This window comes from Lissotriton helveticus, chromosome 8 (assembly GCF_964261635.1).
Source record: "Lissotriton helveticus chromosome 8, aLisHel1.1, whole genome shotgun sequence".
NCBI lineage: Eukaryota > Metazoa > Chordata > Amphibia > Caudata > Salamandridae > Lissotriton > Lissotriton helveticus.
Window position 1 is genome coordinate 1,398,441,680 of NC_136069.1, and position 19,850 is coordinate 1,398,461,529.

A 19,850-nucleotide genomic window follows, 5' to 3' on the forward strand; every position below is an offset into this window, starting at 1 on the left:
CAAAGGAGATAGATGGTGGGAAAATAAGTCTGTCCCCAGACTTCAGCATACAGGAGGACATCCTTGTCCAGATTTCAACTAAAAATAGCTTTGGCCCATTGGCGGGTATGGGAGAGGATGTTGGCTCTGAAACGATGGGGCCAAGTGTTTTAATCGCCCAAGGTCCTAAAAGCCCTCAAAGGGGTCAATCTTTAAGTTTTTATCTTCCTCCTCCTCTTACCGAAAAAGTCACTGAAAAAAGCACTACAGGAGAACCACTGTCTACTCAGGAAGAACCACAAGATCTGGGGAGGCTAATGGCAACAATGCTAACTGAGATTAGACATCGGTTTGTAACCTCGGAGGAGAATCAAAAATAGATTCATAATCACTGTGAACTATTGGAGGAGAATCAAAACAAAAATCCAAGACCACTGTGGGATTCTGGAGGAGAAGCTCAATGGCTTAGTGGAAAGAGTTACAACTATGGAGACTGCGTATGGGCAAATTGCTGCAAAAGTAGTGGTTAACCAGTTGTGACTCAACAAACTCCAGAAAAATGAACAGGAACTGAGAGATAAGATAGAACACCTTGAAAACAATGCAAGACATAACAATATTAGAATATTAAATGTCCCAGAAGGAGCGGAAGGAGGGGACATTAAAAAATGTGTTACCACGCTAATTCTGGAGCAGAATACAGACATTGACCAAGTTTCCCTAGAGGAGGACATACAGCGAGTTCACCGTGACCCTTTTGTTATCCGCCCTGGCAGGAAAGCTGCGAGAAGAATTTTGGTGAATTTCAAATCATACACACTGAAAGAAATGGTACTTACTGGGGCATTAAAAGCAGGCTCATATAAGAAAGACGATTGGCACTATCGTATAAGATCAGACATTTCCCGCACTGCACTTGATCGCCAATGGGAATTGGGAACATTTATTTCAGAATTTAGAGACCTTGGCGCCACAGCAAAAATTAGATTCCCTGCATCATTACGAGTTATGCTGAATAATAAAATGCACAATTTTCGGGATCCTAACGAAGTGAGAACATTTCTGGATGAGTTAAAGTCTCAGTCATAAATAAAAGCTAAGTATTAATATAGCCCTATGATAGAGAGAGTTCAAATGGAGGTGTAATTACACCTCAAGAGGCAAGGGAGGGTGCCCAGGGAGGGTGGGGCGGGATGGGGGGGGTCACAGGCAAAACATTTTAATGTGTGGAAAACACTAAAACCTCATTTTTCACAAAGAGTGGGGGAGCATCGGGGAACAAATACAAAAAAATAGTGTCCTCAATTGTTATAGCCTTATCTTCTTTTTTGACTTAAAATTACAGTTTAAGTCGGAGTTTTTTCTTTTTTGGTTTTTGTTAATCTTAAAGTATGGCATTACAAACAAGAAATAGTTGTCTGAGGGTTATGACATGGAATGTCAACAGTCTGAGGGGTTCTTTAAGAAGACAAAAAATTCTAGAGTATCTTAAGCTTTCTGGTGCAGATGTAATATTTATTCAGGAATCCCATTTAACCAAGGAAGAATGGCTAGAAATAATAAGATACCAACCATGGGTGGATCATTGTATATGTACGTTACAAACCGCCACAATAAAGGGAGTGGCAATTTTGATTAGAAAATCCTCAAATGGCATATTAGAGGAAACACAGGTCGATTCAAAAAGCAGATGGGCAATCGCAAAGATAAGTTTCCAGGGAAGACGGATAGTTTTTGCCTCCTACTACGGCCCCAATCTAGATGATCCGGGACCACTAAAAAAGTTATTTTTACATTTAGTCGAATTTAATGCACCGATTATTTTGGGGGGGATTTTAATATACCTTTCAGTTCAACACAAAATTCTACATCTAAGAGGCGAATGACGGCATTTCCAAAAATGAGAGAAGTTGTAAAACAATTGATGTCTGACTTAGGACTGGTGGATATCTGGTCTATAAAAGGGGATAAATATGGAACTGTAGCAGACAGATATACTTTTCATAATAAAAAACATGGTCACAGGTCAAGAATAGATTTTTTTAAAATATCAGCTTCAATCAGTAATCATATCAGTAAGGTTTCTCACATACCAGAACACCTCTCTGACCACTCAGCGGTGCTATTACATCTAGAATTAAGTAATAATTTAGATGGGAAAAGATGGACATTAAACAGATCTCTTCTATTGGATAGTACAATAATAGAAAATCTAAGGAAGTCTGTCTCTGAGTTCTTCTCATTTAACCTTAATTCAGCGCCTCTAGATAAAGTCTGGGATACATTCAAAGCATATTTTAGAGGAAGGATGATAGGAATTAGTGCGTTTTCTAACTAAAAAGAGAAGACAGACCTACGGGCTATAGAAGATGCGATCAAACTAGCACAGGGAGAATTAGGTCAAGTTCAGAATATAAACAATGAAATAAAGCTGACAAAGGCTAAAAATGATTTAGCGGATTATTTGGAGGTTAAAGTAAGGAAAAAATGGGAAGTGAGCAAATTCGCAAATCACGGGTATGGTGAAGGCTGTGGAAAAATGTTAGCCTGGAAAACAAAAGCTGACTTTGCAAGGAACATAATCAAAGAAGTTAAATCTCAGGATACCGGATGTTACAGATGAACTAGGGATTAAACAAGCATTTACATCTTTTTTCCAAGAGTTATATACGGAAAACTTGAACCCGAGCAAGGAACAAATAGCTGATTTTTTACAAGACTTAGATCTCCCACATCTTACTGATTAGCTCAAGGGTGAGATATCAGCCCCCTTCACAACAGATGAGATCCACAAAGTTATCAATAAATTAAAGAAAGGGAAAGCCGCAGGTCCGGACGCTCTTCCTAACGAAATTTACTCTGTGCTAGAAAAAAGACCAAATCTTGATTTTGTTAGATCTGTTTAATTCTATATATATCGAGGGAAGAGACTTGCCTGAGTCATGGCGAGCAGCAACTATAATTGTCTTATTGAAGCCTTATAAGGACCCAAAGCTTTGTGAATCATATAGGCCGATCTCCCTCCTCAATTCAGATTATAAAATCTTCACACAATTAATCACTAAGCGGCTGGAGAGGGTGATCGGTCTTTTGATTCATGAAGATGACAAAAACTTCATTAGGTGAAGGCATTTGCATGACCTCACTCATGAATTATTAGGTACAATAGATATGGCTACTATCAATGCTTTACCGTTAGCAATAATGACCTGTGATGCGGCTAAAGCGTTCAACCGCGTTAATTGGGTTTTCCTTCAAGAAATCATTCTCCGTTTTAATTTAGGCAGTTGTTTTCTGCGGGTAATTAAGGCACTTTATAAAAATCCGGTGGCGCAAGTCTTGGTAAATGGTTCCCCTTCGCCAGAGATTAGAATTGGGAGGGGTACCAGGCAAGGGTGCCCCCTCTCACCTTTGCTCTTCGATATGTACATTGAGCCGTTAGCCATAAACTGAGGCAATGTCAGGATATCAGCCCTTTTCAATGTAATGGGTGGGGAAAAAAATTGGTTTATATGCGGATGATTTAATGATTTTCACGGGTCATCTGCAAGAATCAATAATTGCTATCTGGGATACTCTAAAATGTTTTGGGGAGATTTCAGGATACGCAGGTGATCAATCCAAGACAGAAGTGATGCAATGAAACACACATTACACTTGTGACCAGATCCGACAGAGTATTAGATACTTGGGGATAGAAGTAGTGCAGAACATAGACTTAATTTCAAAAGTAAATTTTGATAAGATAACATCTAAGGTCAAGTCTCAACTTCAAAAATGGGATTCACTGCCCCTGTCTTTTTTAGGTAAATCGAATTTGTTAAAAATGGCAATTCTTCCCAAATACACTTTTATTTTTAATTCTATACCCCTGGAATTCAAGAAAGAATGGATAGCTAAGATACAAGGCCTATTTTCAAGTTTCATTTGGGCAAAAAAGAAACCCCGGATAGCTTGGCGAAAGCTCAGGGAGAGAAAGGAGGACGGGGGAGTAGCCACACCGGATCTTCAGCAATATCAAAGGGCATTCCACTTAAAAATCTTCAGACAATTGTTAGGGGACTCCATCTCTTATACACCTTTATTTAAGGCTTTGACTATAGGCTTTCAGGATCAAGCCCGATATTTTCTGTTTAAATTTGGGGACCCAAAATTTTTCAAGAAAGTCAAACTAAAGATTTTATTAGCAGCATGCAATGGATGGTATCAAATAAGAACATCACAACATATACATTATTATAGTACACTTGCCCCTATATGGAGCTCACCTGGCACACCAAAGTGTCTTTAAGACTCTTTAGCGGTTCCAATTCAAGCAAACGGCGTAACAAGATGGGGCGAGCTGTTGGAAGGATCGGATATAATTTCTTGGCAGAAACCTCAGGATATTACAAGAGGGGCTGTATCTAAGTTCAAATACTATCAGTTAGTAAGTTGGGCCAAATCTCTTAAAAATCTTGGTAAGGGCAATTAACTTTTTGAAAAGAAGGCAGCAACCACACACATTGGAGGTAAAGAAATAGCCGTATGGTACAGGATGTTGATTCAGCCTCTGGAAGAATCTCAGCAATGGTTCGATGCGATTTGGAGGAGAGAGCTGCCAAACTACGATCGAGAAACCATATGGCAAGTATCTTTTGCGGTTCTATGGCAGAATGTTAAGGCTGCTTCGTTTAAAAAAAATCATTTATTTACTCTCCATAAAGCGCATTGGACCCCAAGAAGATTATCTAAGATGGGCTCTAAAAATGCGATCTGACAAAAGTGTGGGGAAGCAGATGCTGATGACGTGCACATGTTCTGGAGATGTACATCAATACAAGGCTTTTGGAATAAAGTAGGCGTAACGATTTCCAGCATTGTGGGGTTTGAAGTTAAGGTGAGTCTTTCTCAAGTAATTTTTTGTATGTCCCCGGAAGAGGAAGTTACAATCCAGATATCTAAGAACCACAAAACTTTAATGTTTGTGCTTTTTTTACTAGCGCGCAGGGAATTATGTATCAAATGGATCTCCCCTGTTTCCCCACTAGAGTGCGAATGGGTTAACTCAATACATAGATTTGCAAAATTGGATAGAGCGATAAGAGACACGAAGAAAACTGCATTTTGGAAGATTTGGGATGAATGGTGTAATAGAGATAATAACATAATCGCTTAAAGATATTCATAAGAGCGAGAGCATGAGTTAGTATACCTTAAAGTTTGGTCCGGGCCTCCCCTTTTTCTTTCTTTCCTTTTTTTCCTTTTTTTTTTTTTTTGTAGTCCTATGATTATGTTGGTAGCCGAACAGGCCAGGAAAAGTTTATTGTGGATTGGATCGAAATTCCTGGGGCAGAGATATCTGCAGGACCTGTAAGAGTGGAGAATATTTGAAGGGGATCATGCGGAAATGCGAGGCTTGGGGGGAAGGAGACCCCGGTGTGTGAAGGTAATTCGCATCTCCTCTGTAAACAGAGTGTTCGGGGGTCTCTACCCTGGAGTGCCTGGCTATAGGCAATAAGAAAACTCCGGCCACTGCTAATTTCTTTGCATTGTTTTTACTTCAAAGATCTCCTAATTACAAAAGGGCTAGAAACAAATGAGGACACAAAAAGAGAAGAAAAAAAAATGAAGTGACAGAGTGCGGTGTAAGCCTTCTTGGATTAACGTTGCACTCTGCCACTTCAGAAACGCACATGGTGCAGCCCTGCGTTTCCCCCTGCGCTAGCACTGAACTTAGCAGCCTAGCGCAAACGAAGGAACCCTTTCACCATAATGCAAGGGTGCCTGTGTTGAGGGGAAGATTGCTTATGGGCAGGAAGGTCTCCCTTCCTGCACATAAACAATCTTTAAATTACGTTTTGTAACTTTTATGTGTGCTGCTTAATGCAACTTTTATGTGTGCTGCTTAATGCAAAATGTCATTTTTTTATTGTTTATGTGCAGGAAGGGACACCTTCCAGCACATAAACAATCAATGGCAAATTGCTGGTTCTATGTGTGCTGCACAACCCACCACACATGGAAACAGCAAAAATGAGGAGACATAAGGCATTTCTCTTCATTTCTACTGTTTTCAGACCAGGCTTTCCCTCGTCTTAATTTTGCCGCTGCGTCCTATTCATGCCACCCTTGTAAATAGGGAGCAGCATCATAATCAATAGGTGTTGAAGTGGAACTGCTACACCCATTGCCCTCTCCTTTCACATTAAATACAGCACGAAAGGGTGCCTTATTTATGAGGAGGCGTTAAGCCACGTTAAGTGGCTTAACGCTGCCTTGTAAATATGGAGAAGCCCCTATCGCTATTACAAAGTCACTGGAAGTGACGTTGTGATGGCGATAGGGGCTTATAAATATGCTCCTCAGTTTGGAGAAAGTGCTCATGGCTGCAAGAGCAGATGAACATGCTGATCGACAGGTGGCTGATATGGAAGCTGGAGCAACCCAAAAAGAATCAGCATTGAGAATGAAAAGTAAGCAGAAACACAAGGTGGAGGCCCATAGAGGGATGTCTCCAAAGAAAAAGAAATTGTGTTTACGCTGTAGATTCTCATTTCCACATGAGGGTAAATGTCTTGCCATCGGACAGATATTCAAAGGCTGCGAGAAAGATATCCATTTCATTAAGTTTTGCAAAACGAAAGAGAAACTAAGTGCATCAAGGATAGACAAGAAGATGGATGCCAAAAAGCTCCAGAAGCACTCTAGCCACTCCCACAAGGCCAAACAGCAACATCATTTAAGGCAAGTGGAAACAAAACTAAGTTGATTGTAATCAAATTCATCTTCTAAAGGTTCGTTAACGTAATTATCGAGTGACAGTGAGGAAGATGGATGTGCGATCATAATGTCAGTCACAGATCCATGTGTGCATGTAGGATTGCCCTCTTTAAAGAAAAACACATATCTAAAATCGCCACAAGAAGCAACAAAGTTTATTAGGCCATTTTCCTAAAATCATGGTCAAGGTGAATGGTTGCTCCACAAATTTTATTATAGACAGTGGTGTGTTGATAAGCATCATAGTGGCAGAAAAGTACAAAGAACTATCTATGATACAACGTCTCACACCGCTAAAACAAGGGTGTATACCTGGGCAGCTTTTACACCCTTGCAGAGTAAAGTATCCTTTATAGCGACCATGCAGCACAAGAAAATGAAAGTGCAAGCACCAATTCATGTCCTCCAAGGTACGTCATCAAGTGCATGCTTATTAAGTTTCAATACTGCTGCAGGCATGGGACTGCTCTCTATTACCTGCAACTGGAATGCCCAGTCTAAAATAGTGAGTCGATTTCTGACATTGTTTCATGGACGTGAGAAGCTTAAGACATTGAAGGTGCAGCTTCACATTAATGAAGAAGTGTTCACGGAAGTGCCCAATCTTTACCAGCCTGTAGTCAATGTGGTTCCCATGTATTGTGTGTGGTACCCATGCAAGTATCCTCGCTATCTTGGAGGTGTTTGAGTCTCCATATAGCGACTAGCTCATGGTGTCCTATTTGGAGGTGCAATTGAGCCACCACCCCTGGATGTGGCCATCTCGTATCGCTGGATCGGTCAAGGTGGTGGTCTAGTACAACATTGAAGTCACTGCCCCATGACAGTTGCAGGCTCTTCACTACAAATCTTGTGTCAAAGTTCTATAAAAAGATTGGGACAGTCAACCTAGGGTAAGCAGTCGGCCCAGAAAGAAGTGTGCCATGTAGAATGACATATCAGCCTTGCTTGTCATAGATTGATGTACATTTGTGCCATTGGAGACCTTTGGAAATGAGAACAACCACCCTGGTGTGAGACTTTTGTTAGATGGAGTTCTTGCAGGCAGCAAACATCGATCCAAATGGATGGAGATAGCTAATTGAAGGGGAGCTTTAAGTTAAATATTTAACCCGTGAATGTTCCAGTTGTGGCATCTAAAGGTAGCCATTGCAATGTGGATGTGTAACCTGGCAGTAAATCCCATAGTCAATGCGCTAGGCACAGTAAGGAGCTGTGATGGCACTGCAGGGGTTGAATGTGTGCTCTGCAATGACATAACAAAATATTAACACCATCTGAGTCCACCCCCTGCCTCCTACTTTAACCCCCAACTGGTTGAACTGTCGCTAATGACTCCCCTCCCTTCATTTAAACAGTCGAAAGAGAACTACATCCCATGGGGCTCCAGGAAGCGTAGCAAACAGTCCAGCAGTAACAGGCTGGGTAGCAAAGGGAGGACTTGAGTAGCGTCGGAGGGCAATGTGGTCGATGATGGACCAGGGCATTAAGCCCCAAGTTGGGATCAAGCGAGGCACATTGGGCAAGAGTTCAGCTCCTAGGCCATGATGTTGTGTCCAAAGCCACCCAGTGGTGGCACAGGAGCAGCAATCATCGCGCAGGCCTGCAGTGTGTCATTTTGTGGCAGGCACGATCTTAGTCAATCATTGTCACTGAGGTTACCACCAGCCGAAGCCTCCAATGAAGTTGAGTGGGCCTCCTGAGAGGTCATAGGTTTGCGTGAAAATTTCAAAGCTGCCTTAGCATCAATGAATCATGCTACCTCAGAGCCATACTGGCCCTACTGGCCTAGCCTGTAGAAAATCTCAGTGAGCTGACTGCACAGTTAATGTGAAGTCAGGAGAGAACGAGATTGGATTTCTTTGGCATTGAACATCACGACTCTCCCAAGCCATCTTCAGAATGGTATCTCTGTCCTTTTAATTAAGGAAAAGTGTCTCTTTTGGTCACGTTGGAGTCCCAGGCATGCTCAATTGTGAATATTGGGGATAGGGTCTCGCAACACAGGAAGCGGAACATGGTCTCAATATAAGTGCCTATTCTGGCCATGGCAGTTGACTCAGGTATCCCTAGTATGTGTAGATTGTTTCACTTGGACCTGGACTCGAGATCCTCATTTTTGTTTTTTGAATACCTCCAGAAGGTTTTCAGTCCACAGGAGATGTTACTTTGTGGCTGTGTGGGCATCTTCAACCTCCGATTCTCGTCTCTCAAGTCGATCAATGTGCCCACAATGATTGTCCAGTCATGCTTTCATATGATCCAGCCTGGTGGTGCAGCAATCAGTCTTCGAGTCTATTGCTTGGAGACTGTTCTTTAGGTCAGTAAATATGTTTTTAATGCCCTGGTCAAGGAGAAAAGGGTTTCTCCAGGTGTGTCTCACTGCAGGCCCTCAGGTGTCGATTGACAGCACCCACGGGACCCTTCTAACTTGAAAAGAGAGCTTTAGCTTGGTGTCATGTTTGCCCATTGTGGGTGGGAGGTAGGTATCAAGCTGACAAAGGATGGAGGTGGTGAGGTGAGTCTGGCAGTCTATAAGCGTGTATTCCGGGACTCGCCTCACTCCTAGATTTGTGAGGGGAACACAAGCAGACCCAAGGCCCCGCTAATTTGCTGGGGTGTCTCCTCTTCTGTACAGCCCACCAGTCATGGCAGCCCACTTGCCATCTAGGGATCCGTCATGGCTCCCCTGGGGCCATGGCGTAATTAGCAGTCCTTGGTAGGCAACCTGTCCATCACTCACTGCCCACACAGCAGTAGCAGCGAGAGGTGCCGTAGCTATCAAAAGCGACCCACCACCCACAGGGTCGAGTTGGGGACCCCGGTCGGCATGACCATGAGGATGGCAGTACTGGGGGTGTACTAAGTAATGGGAGTATTCCGCTTCCACCCAGGCCGGAGCACAATATAGCCCCCTCCACTCATGGCAGCAGATGTCTAGCAGCAGTCGGGCCAATCCCCAATTCCCCCGGGGGCAGCAGACACTGGCAGGTGTCTACTGGGTCATCTGCTGTCTCCTCTCTGCCTGGTGGTCTAGGTCAGGTTTGGACTTCAGCAGGCAGCCAACAGGAGAGGCCTAGAGCTCGGCACAAAAGTGCAGCCCTCTGGAACACTGCAGTGCGCAGATAAGCAACATCACTGTTTAAAGGAGACGCTTGTCTCTACACCCAAATGCACCTCCAAAGCTTATTTCCTTGAGCTTAGCAGGACAGGGGCACCCTCCCCCACCATGCCAGCTGGCTAGGTGGTGGTCACGAGCACTCCTGAGTAGGGATCCTGTCAGATTATTTTCTCAACCAGCAGAGCTATGTTAGGCAGTAGCCATTTTGCTGTGCAGTTCTCTGGTGCTCCATATTGTGTCTTAATTAAATAATATATAGGGTCCTGTTTTTGATGCATTTCTCGCTTTCTAGTGAAAAATATATTGGGTATTAAAAGTGTCTTAGTAGAGTTGCTGGAATGTTAGCAATGCAAGCTAGAACTTAGAACTGGGGATTGGAATATATTGTTATGAAGGGGGTGGTTGGAAGATGAAACTGGGACAGAGAAGCTGGAGGTGACTTATTGGAGAATAAAGTTGGAGATAAACTACATTTTTGAGGTGAATCTTTACATAACTGGTGACAAGTTGGAGTTTGTGAAGGAGACAAACACTAAAGCACCTCTACCCCTGGAAAAAGGATAGTAAGCAACTATCAACTGGATATCCACATGAGTAATTAAAAAACACATGAATGTGGACATTGATAAAGGTCCTAGAATATTTTTAAGCCTTATTAATGGAGGATTAGAACAAATACCTATGGATTACTTGAAATAGCATTAACCTATTGGAGTCAAGCTATATAATTAAATTGAACATATATATGAAAAACGAGTTTCATGAAGCCTAACAAAAAAAAGATACATCCCCTGATAATCTAAAAGATAATTCATAAAGCTTGCTGTTCTTATTAGTTTGTCCCCACCAATAAAACATTGGCCACAATGCTTTACATACCAAACCTCAAAAGTGAATATGACAAATGATTTTGAATTAAAAAACAAGGATTACACAGCAACACATAAATTGGTGGGGGGCACTAGAGGGCCCGCTGCGACTTGGCCACTTTTTGAAGAGGCTCCGCCGGTCGGGGACAATAACTGCATATTAAATAGATTAGCGGGTAAAATGCCGGTATATAAACAAAAGCTACAATTTCGGAATTCAGCCTCTGCAGTCTGAAGTGAGTGGAAGCGCTTAAAAAGGTCCCAGAGCCGAAAAAACTACAGCTGAGTGCCCGACATGGAGACAGAGCCCGGCGACCTCAAGATGGCAGCTCCCTACGTACACTGTGAACGGAGTGAGTGAGGGGGCCTACACGGCCTGGCTGTGCAGCAGAGAACGGGAGACGACCCCGGCGACAGTGGTAAATCTCATGCCTGCATCCTCTGCTGCAAACTGTAAGTGGGGACCCCCTGGTGATCCGCATAGCCCGCATGGTGTGCACCGCAATACTATCTCCTACAAAATGCGGTGCGCAGGCCGGAGGGGCTTTCCCTGTGGGGCGCTGCCATGAAGGATGAGAACAGCAGCCATAACCCGAAGGCCCAAACCTGGTGCTGCCTAAATAAGAGCCCACAATCTCTTTCCGATTAGGAACATTGACCTGCTGTTTACTGTGGCGGCGCCAGCAGGTGAAACTGAACTCCGTGGGGGGCACCAGGCAGAATGATATCCACATTGCCGCGGTCTACCTGCCGTTGGGCTCACTGAGCGACAGACCACTGCACGCGCCATGGTTAGCACCGGTGCGGCCTGGTGCCCCTAAATGGATGGCTCCTACTGCAGAGGGACTACGAAGGCACGCCCATCACTGAAGAATTGGTAATATAGCCGCTAGCTATATTGCGGACTGACATCGGCAAACAAACAAACACAGCTTGGTGGGAACAGGCGGTGATGCATGGAGGTGCATGGATGACCCTAAAGTGAGATGTATGAAGGGAACTGATTGTCAGCTGCATGTGGGAGTAAAATAATGTGCATACTGCTGGTATTGGGGAGAACCAGGGTCTGGCGGTCCCCTCTCTATAGACCAGTACTACCTGGTATCTCCTGGTCAATAAAAGGGCGTTCATAAGAGCTGTGGAGATCTGTGGACAGAGCCATCTTGCAGCAGCCCCACAGACGCACACCATTTGGCAGCTCCGTGCCGGTCGTGGGTTCTCTTTTCATTTGGGCGCAGACACAGATGACTATGTCCACTCCACATTAAGGAGATGCAACAACGTTAAATATAGGAGCTTGGCAGCTGCCACGCCCAGAGGAACAAGATACACAGACCATTTCTGTTGGTGCATGCACCCCATCTTCTACTGTCAATATGGGAAAGCCGGAGAAGCAGCAGTCAAAGCTAAATTTTGATGCTAAACGCAGTGCTAAAGGGGCGACCGCACTCTCTGACACTAAATTAGAAGCCGAGCAGTCAACCAACAGAGTCATGGAGACCGCCCTCCACGCTATACAGTGGAGCCTTCAAGATATAAATGGCAAGTTAGATAACCTTATACAATGAGTGGATAATATCTCTACTAAACTGGATAAGCAAGGAGAGCGCCTCGATGCAGCGGAGGACCGCATCACTGCGGTAGAAGACGAATCCCGCAACACGACTCGAAAATGCAAGGACATGGAGAAACTACTGGAAGTAATTGGCAACAAGGCTGAAGATTTGGAGGCAATATCGCGACGCAACAACATCCGAATAGCAGGAGTACCGGAGAGTACAAACACAGGAAAGATGGAAATGTTTGTGGAAGACATGCTGCGCGAAATCTTTGAAGCCGATAACTTTTCCACGATGCTACTCATAGAACGAGTGCACAGGACGCTAGCGCCCAAGCCACCACCAGGTGCCTCGCCATGTCCATTAGTAGCCCGGGTCCTCAATTACAGAGACCGAGACGCAATTTTATGGATGGCTAGGGAGAAGCAAAATATAAATGATTAAGGTAACAACCTGGCCTTCTACCTGGACTTTACCATGGCAGTGCAAAATGCACAATGAGAATTCAATCCGGGGGAAAAAGAAGCTTCGGGAAATGGGCATCGAATATGCGATGTTATATACTGCCAAGCTCCGGATAAACTATGATGGGCGTGTGATCATACTCCAGACACCAAAGGCTGTGCAGGAATTTGTAAAAAAGTCAGTCACCAAACAGAAAGCGCAAAAACGTAAGGAGGCAGTTCTGGACTCTGATTGATACCTTCAAATTTAAGAGATATCCATGACTCCACTCCACTGATGGATAGTACAAGTGCAAAAATCATGATAACGGATCCCACAATATCGTTGCAGACAGTAAGCTCCACGCCTTAATCAAAGGGGCACTAACACCACCACTGGGTCTGGGCACCCAACAGCACAGCTTGCCACAAGCTACTTATAAACAGAACAGAGTGCACGTGCTGCTATCGATTCTCTTTTGCCTGAATGCTTTTGGCTAAAACATCTGAAATGAAACCAATGTTTTATGTGCAAATAGTCACTTTTTATTTTAGTTTTCTTGCGTCAATTATTTAATTATTGACTTTTTTGAAAATTATTTCAAACAACGTTTTCGTTTTTACGACCTTATGTACAACACAACAAATATTTACAATATTTACTGACAATTTTTCATCATTCAGACGACAAACATACCTCTTCCATACAATGCACTATATACAACACTTAAATCCCAAACAAACAAAGAAGAAAATATAACAATTATTTTCAGTTGAAACAATGAATTATTGCAACAAAGCCATATACAATTTATACAAAAGGATGAAAATTTGTACAATTTTTATGTCACTCTAGATTTTTTGGCTTTTCCAGTCTACGCGTTTCGAACTCATGTATCTATGGAGTTCTCATCAGGACCGTAGTCTCTCAGTTCTTAAGAGACCATACTGGATTCAATTGTTCCCGTCGTAAGAAATGGACTTATTTAGCGGACCTCTTTTTTGTGCTGTACTGTTTTTTCTATCAGTGTACATCCACTAATGGAGAAATCAAGCTCCGTGGACCTTAGGGTTCTGTGCCTTCGTCCGATCTGGTTGATTCGGACGAGGCGGGTGTAGCGTTCTGTCTCCCTCGTTAGTCAGCCGCGTTCTCAGTGGGCCCCATGATCCTTTGCGGACCCGGAAACGTTCACACTGAGAACGTGGCTGACTAACGAGGGAGATAGAACGCTACACCCGCCTCGTCCGAATCAACCAGATCGGACGAAGGCACAGAACCCTAAGGTCCACGGAGCTTGATTTCTCCATTAGTGGATGTACACTGATAGAAAAAACAGTACAGCACAAAAAAGAGGTCCGCTAAATAAGTCCATTTCTTACGACGGGAACAATTGAATCCAGTATGGTCTCTTAAGAACTGAGAGACTACGGTCCTGATGAGAACTCCATAGATACATGAGTTCGAAACGCGTAGACTGGAAAAGCCAAAAAATCTAGAGTGACATAAAAATTGTACAAATTTTCATCCTTTTGTATAAATTGTATATGGCTTTGTTGCAATAATTCATTGTTTCAACTGAAAATAATTGTTATATTTTCTTCTTTGTTTGTTTGGGATTTAAGTGTTGTATATAGTGCATTGTATGGAAGAGGTATGTTTGTCGTCTGAATGATGAAAAATTGTCAGTAAATATTGTAAATATTTGTTGTGTTGTACATAAGGTCGTAAAAACGAAAACGTTGTTTGAAATAATTTTCAAAAAAGTCAATAATTAAATAATTGACGCAAGAAAACTAAAATAAAAAGTGACTATTTGCACATAAAACATTGGTTTCATTTCAGATGTTTTAGCCAAAAGCATTCAGGCAAAAGAAAATCGATAGCAGCACGTGCACTCTGTTCTGTTAATCAAAGGGGCGTCGCAACCAGTCAGCTGATCCAGCCTCCCCATTCCAGCTCCTGAGCAGGGAAGAATAATTCGATGACCAACAGGGAACTATATAAGCTGGCGTGATGGACAGAACGGTACATGTGCTGTTACCTAAAGTCAGTAAGACATGGGGGTCCCGTTACAGCTCTGTATCCAAGGTGAGACATTTCAGATACCAATGCAGAGACCATTTATTCATGGATAGGATATTGACACTCAGGCCCACAGTGGGTAAGAGCATGCATGTAAATGTAAATGTAAATTGCAGGAATTTATATAGCGCAAATCACCGAGCGGTTTCTAAGCGCTTGCTTAGGGAACCCGTCCTGGTATTCCCCTGTGAGATAACCCCGGCAGGGTATCCGCAAGGTGAAAGCCAGGCATCCCGCCGCGAAGGGCCGTTGTGGAGATTAAGCAAGCTATTGCCCAGAGTCGCAGCGTGTGAACCCGTGAATCGAGTAGGCACCGGAGCGAGAATTGTCGAGTCCATGGACATTTTAGGACTCAAGACCCCGCCAAGCCGGGAATTGAACCCTGGTCCCGGGCTGACCTCTGCTTCCAGGTCTGCCTCCTCTAACCAGTGAGCCACACTTCTCCACTAATGCAGCACTGCCTTATAGTATACTATCATATAAGGACAGTGGTAGGCTGCAAGGGAAGAGTACAGGTGCAAAGCAGCATAACCCCGTAAAAGATGGCTAAAAGAGCAGACATGTTATGAACCACTGTTACTACAAACTTCGAATGTCACACATATACACTGCACTGTACCCTTTTGGGTTGTCAGTGGGCCTCAAGAGATGTGTTACCCCACAAACAAACGAGCGCCTGATTGAAGGACGTTTAATATCATGAAAATGTGTATCTAGTTTGTTTTCTTTTTTTAATTATATTTTCCTATGCCATGATATACACCCGTACATATCTTGTATCACCCGACCCCATCCACTTAGTTGGATGGTGATGCGAGCACTCGGCGGTACCCCCCCAAGAGGCAGCTCCCCAACAAAGTTCTAGTTATGTTGAAATTGTTGGATAGGTAATGTCTTTGGTGTGATTGAGATGCCAAAGTGGGTAGGGGGGGAGTGGAAAAGGGTATTGGTTAACAGACTGTCAGTTCTGAATTGCATTGAAAACGGCCAGACTACTGCGATACATAACTACATCACCACACAAATTGCAGATGTCATAAATACACCCATTAAGAATAATGCAAATTTCCGCATCACAGATATAACTCACTTCAGTGAATATATATAGTCTACAGAAAGCACATCTTAATTTGTTAACGTGGAATGTAAGGGGGTTAAATAATCCGAAAAAAATACGACAGATATTTGCATATCTTGATCGACTTCTAATCGACATAGCACTCTTTCAGGAATCCCACCTGGCCCCCATGCCTAAATGCCCTAAAGGGAGCAGATGGGAGGAAACAGTAATATGTTCTACATACTTATCCTATTCTAGAGGTGTGCTGATTTTGATGAAAAAGGGGACACATTTTCACATAGATAGCACTATGACAGACACATTGGGTTGCTACATCATAGTTACTGGACATCTTGGAGGGCAACGAATAGGCTTGCTAAATACTTACGGGCCAAATATTGATGACCCAGAGTTTTATAAAACTTTAACCTTTCTTTAAACGAACAACTGGACAGATCGGACTCCTCCAGAGAAACACACAAACAGGCAGTGAAGGTACTACGTGATATTATGACCGAAACTAACCTAGTTGATATCTGGAGGAAATGTTACCCACATCACAGAGAGGCCACACATACCTCTACGATCCACAATTGCTGGTCTCGAATAGATTACTGGCTGGGGTCAGGGGAGATTGTCACATGGACACAAAACATACAACATTTGCCTAAGACTCTGTTTGACCACAACCCAGTGCTCTTGACCCTCACGGTGCCGAGGTACACACCTCCCCCCTACACCTGGCATTTTAATTCAAAGGCACTGTTAGATTCTACCTATAGCGACACCATTGGCCAGGCCATTACTGATTATTTTGAGAACAATCAGCCCTCCACAGATGACCCTAGTTTGTTATGGGAAGCCTTCAAGGCTACTCTACGCGGTGTCTGTATTAGCACAAATGCGGGAATCTTAAAGGACATCCGGGCCCAGATCACCAAGTGAGAAAACATACTAAATGCACTAGAACATGAATATGAACAAACACATGACACAGCTCTTCTGGGTGAAATTCCACAGGTCTTTTCAGAATATCAAGAGTTTGCAGAAGACGAGATAAAGTATATAACAAAACATCAAAATGCGCGTGCGTATGGCGAAGGGCGAAGGCCAGGTCATACTTTGGCAAATAAAATATGTACAGGCCGTGCACCACAAACAGTTCTGGCAATAAAAGACGACAATGGCACACCCTGCTCGGACACACAAAGCATACTACGAACATTTATGGACTCATACGGCGACGTTTATGCCTCGTGCGACACGGCCACGCAGCCCGAGATTATGGCTTTTTAGAAGACATAGCATTAGCCTGGTAGTCCGATACCCAAAGGGAATATCTTGCACAACCGATCACGGTAGAAGAAGTTATAGAGGTGGTTAAATCACTACCAAATGGTAAGGCACCAGGCCCGGACGGCTTTACCGGCGAGTTTTACAAGGCGTTCATCGACTAGATTGCGTCGCACCTTGTGGAAATGTACGGGGACGCCCATGACAAACAGATTCTACCCCCTACACTGAGGGATGCCATGATCATTGCCCTGCTGAAACCCAATAAGGACCCTGAGCAGTGTGAGTCGTATAGGCCATTATCACTGATAAATACTGATGCTAAAATACTGGCGAAACTCCCTTTAAAGCACTTACAGCCGCTTAATGACCAACATCATACTTCCTGACCAATCGGGATTCATACCTGAGCGATCGACTGCCCACAACACAAGAACACTATTCGCACTATCGCACTATCTGTCCCCTGATATGCAAGCAGCTGCAGAACTGTTGGATGCCGCAAAGGCATTCGATTCGATTGAATGGACCTATCTTCAGACCATATTGCAAAGAATGGGTTTCCCCCCAATCTTCCTGCAATGGATCCAAATACTGTACACAAAACCTACAGTGAGAATACAAGTAAATAAATACGTATCCGATGCCATACCAATTGCAAGAGGCACCCGACAGGGCTGCCCATTGTCCCCTTTACTATTTGCAATCGCCCTGGAACCCCTAGTGTGTAAAGTGCGACAAAAGCACAAGCATGCAGCTGTACACTTACCGCAAAGGCCAATCAACATCTCGATGATCTCGCTCTATGCGGATGATATGGTGCTATATATCCGAGACCCAGCGACAACTCTGTCCCCTCTCCTGCGAGAATATATTACATTTGGTCACCACTCTGGCCTCCAAATTAACTGGTCAAAATTGATTATTATCCCATTAATAGATACCACTAAGCCATGTCTAGCAGAGTTCCCTCTCGAATGGCAGACTGACCCAGTCAAGTACCTCAGTATTTGGTATCTTCGCGATCCCTCTACGCACCAGCGATGCCTCTACACTTTCACCCTGATATTTCAGTCACTCAAGAAAAAGTGGGAATGGACCTATTGCGGCAAGTTGGCATAGCTACAATGGGGGATCTGTACACTAATGGCACTTTTATAGCACTTAACGATCTGCGCTACATACAAATTCAGACATTACTTTTCCAATTTACTTTTCATAGAATGCATGGAGCCATTAAGAAACTGTATCCCACCTACCCTAACGAACCACAGAAATTAAACACCCTGCAAATGTTGATTACCACGCCTCATAACAAACATCTGGTGACAAAACTATACACACAGCTTCAGGGCGATATTGCGGATAACACACACAAGGCGTGGGAACTCTGAAACACTATGCTTGATAATACTCTCACAGAGGAGGAATGGGAGAATTGCTGCGCCTTTTACATTATAAATACCTGCATCAGAAATATCATACACCCGCCCGACTGTACAAATGCTGACTCCGCACGGATGCACGCTGCCAACGTTGTGGTGCAGATGAGGCTGATTTTATTCATCTTGCATGGTGCTGTACGTGAGTCAATACATAATGGGTGGAGGTTGTTGAAGACATTGAGGAAAATGATGGGAGTAGCTATTGATTGTACGATTCAAACATGTCTATTGGGACTATTGATAGATGTGCGAGCCGTAAAACGCACATTTTGTCTGATAGCCCTGCTCCTCGCTGAAAGGCGAATCTCCTTATGCCGGGGAGCAAGATACCACCCAAAACCGCACACTGGCTCCAGGATATGGTCTATTGTAAAGATACCCTGAAAACATATGAGGAAGAACTGCCCACTGGCTCTAAGCCTCGTGATTACTGGATGTATTTGGTTGACTATCTTAAAGCAAATCCGACCATTTAAAAAGTGCTTGGGGGTGTAAGATGATGCAATTCAACTGATGGTGACTTTGTTAATAAGCAATGTGATGTATGGTAAATGTTACTATGCTGTAGTCTGTATGTTGTGATTATGTTATGGGACATTGTATGTCTTTAATAAAAGGTTATAAATAAAAAATAAAAAGAAATAAAAAAAACTGAAAATGCTTGCCATGCAAATCATATAACAAACGTTATGTAAAATATGATAAAGTCTCTTCAAAATTAAAAAACCCCCACATAAAATGGTGATAAAAATATACAGGAAAAATGGCTGCCAAAGATTCAACAATGGTGCCACACAATTGGTGGAATCTAAAAAATAAACAATGCATAAAGATCAGTCCTCGGAAAAGTAACGCTTCCAACATAGCTCTTGGGAGTTTGACTGTTGGTCTTGAACCTTACGTTTTCAATCCAATAGGACAGTGTGCACAGCCAAACTGTGCGGCGCAGCACCCCGGTGCTTAGAACTTGCAAGGGGTGCCGCGAACGTCTTGGGAACATCGAAAAGGTAATATGTTCTGAAGAAGATGTGCAAAGTTTGTAAATTAAATCTTTGCAGCCCTGAGTAACCCATTTGGCAGTGTCATGTATGGGAGTTACTGAATTCCCACCTTTCGGTGTCTGGATCACTGTTTGGCCCAGCAAGTAACATGCTTCAATTTAATAAAGAGCCTCTGCTTTTACGGGAATGCTTCTCATTTCCCCTTGATTATAGATGTCCTCATTGATTGGTGTCA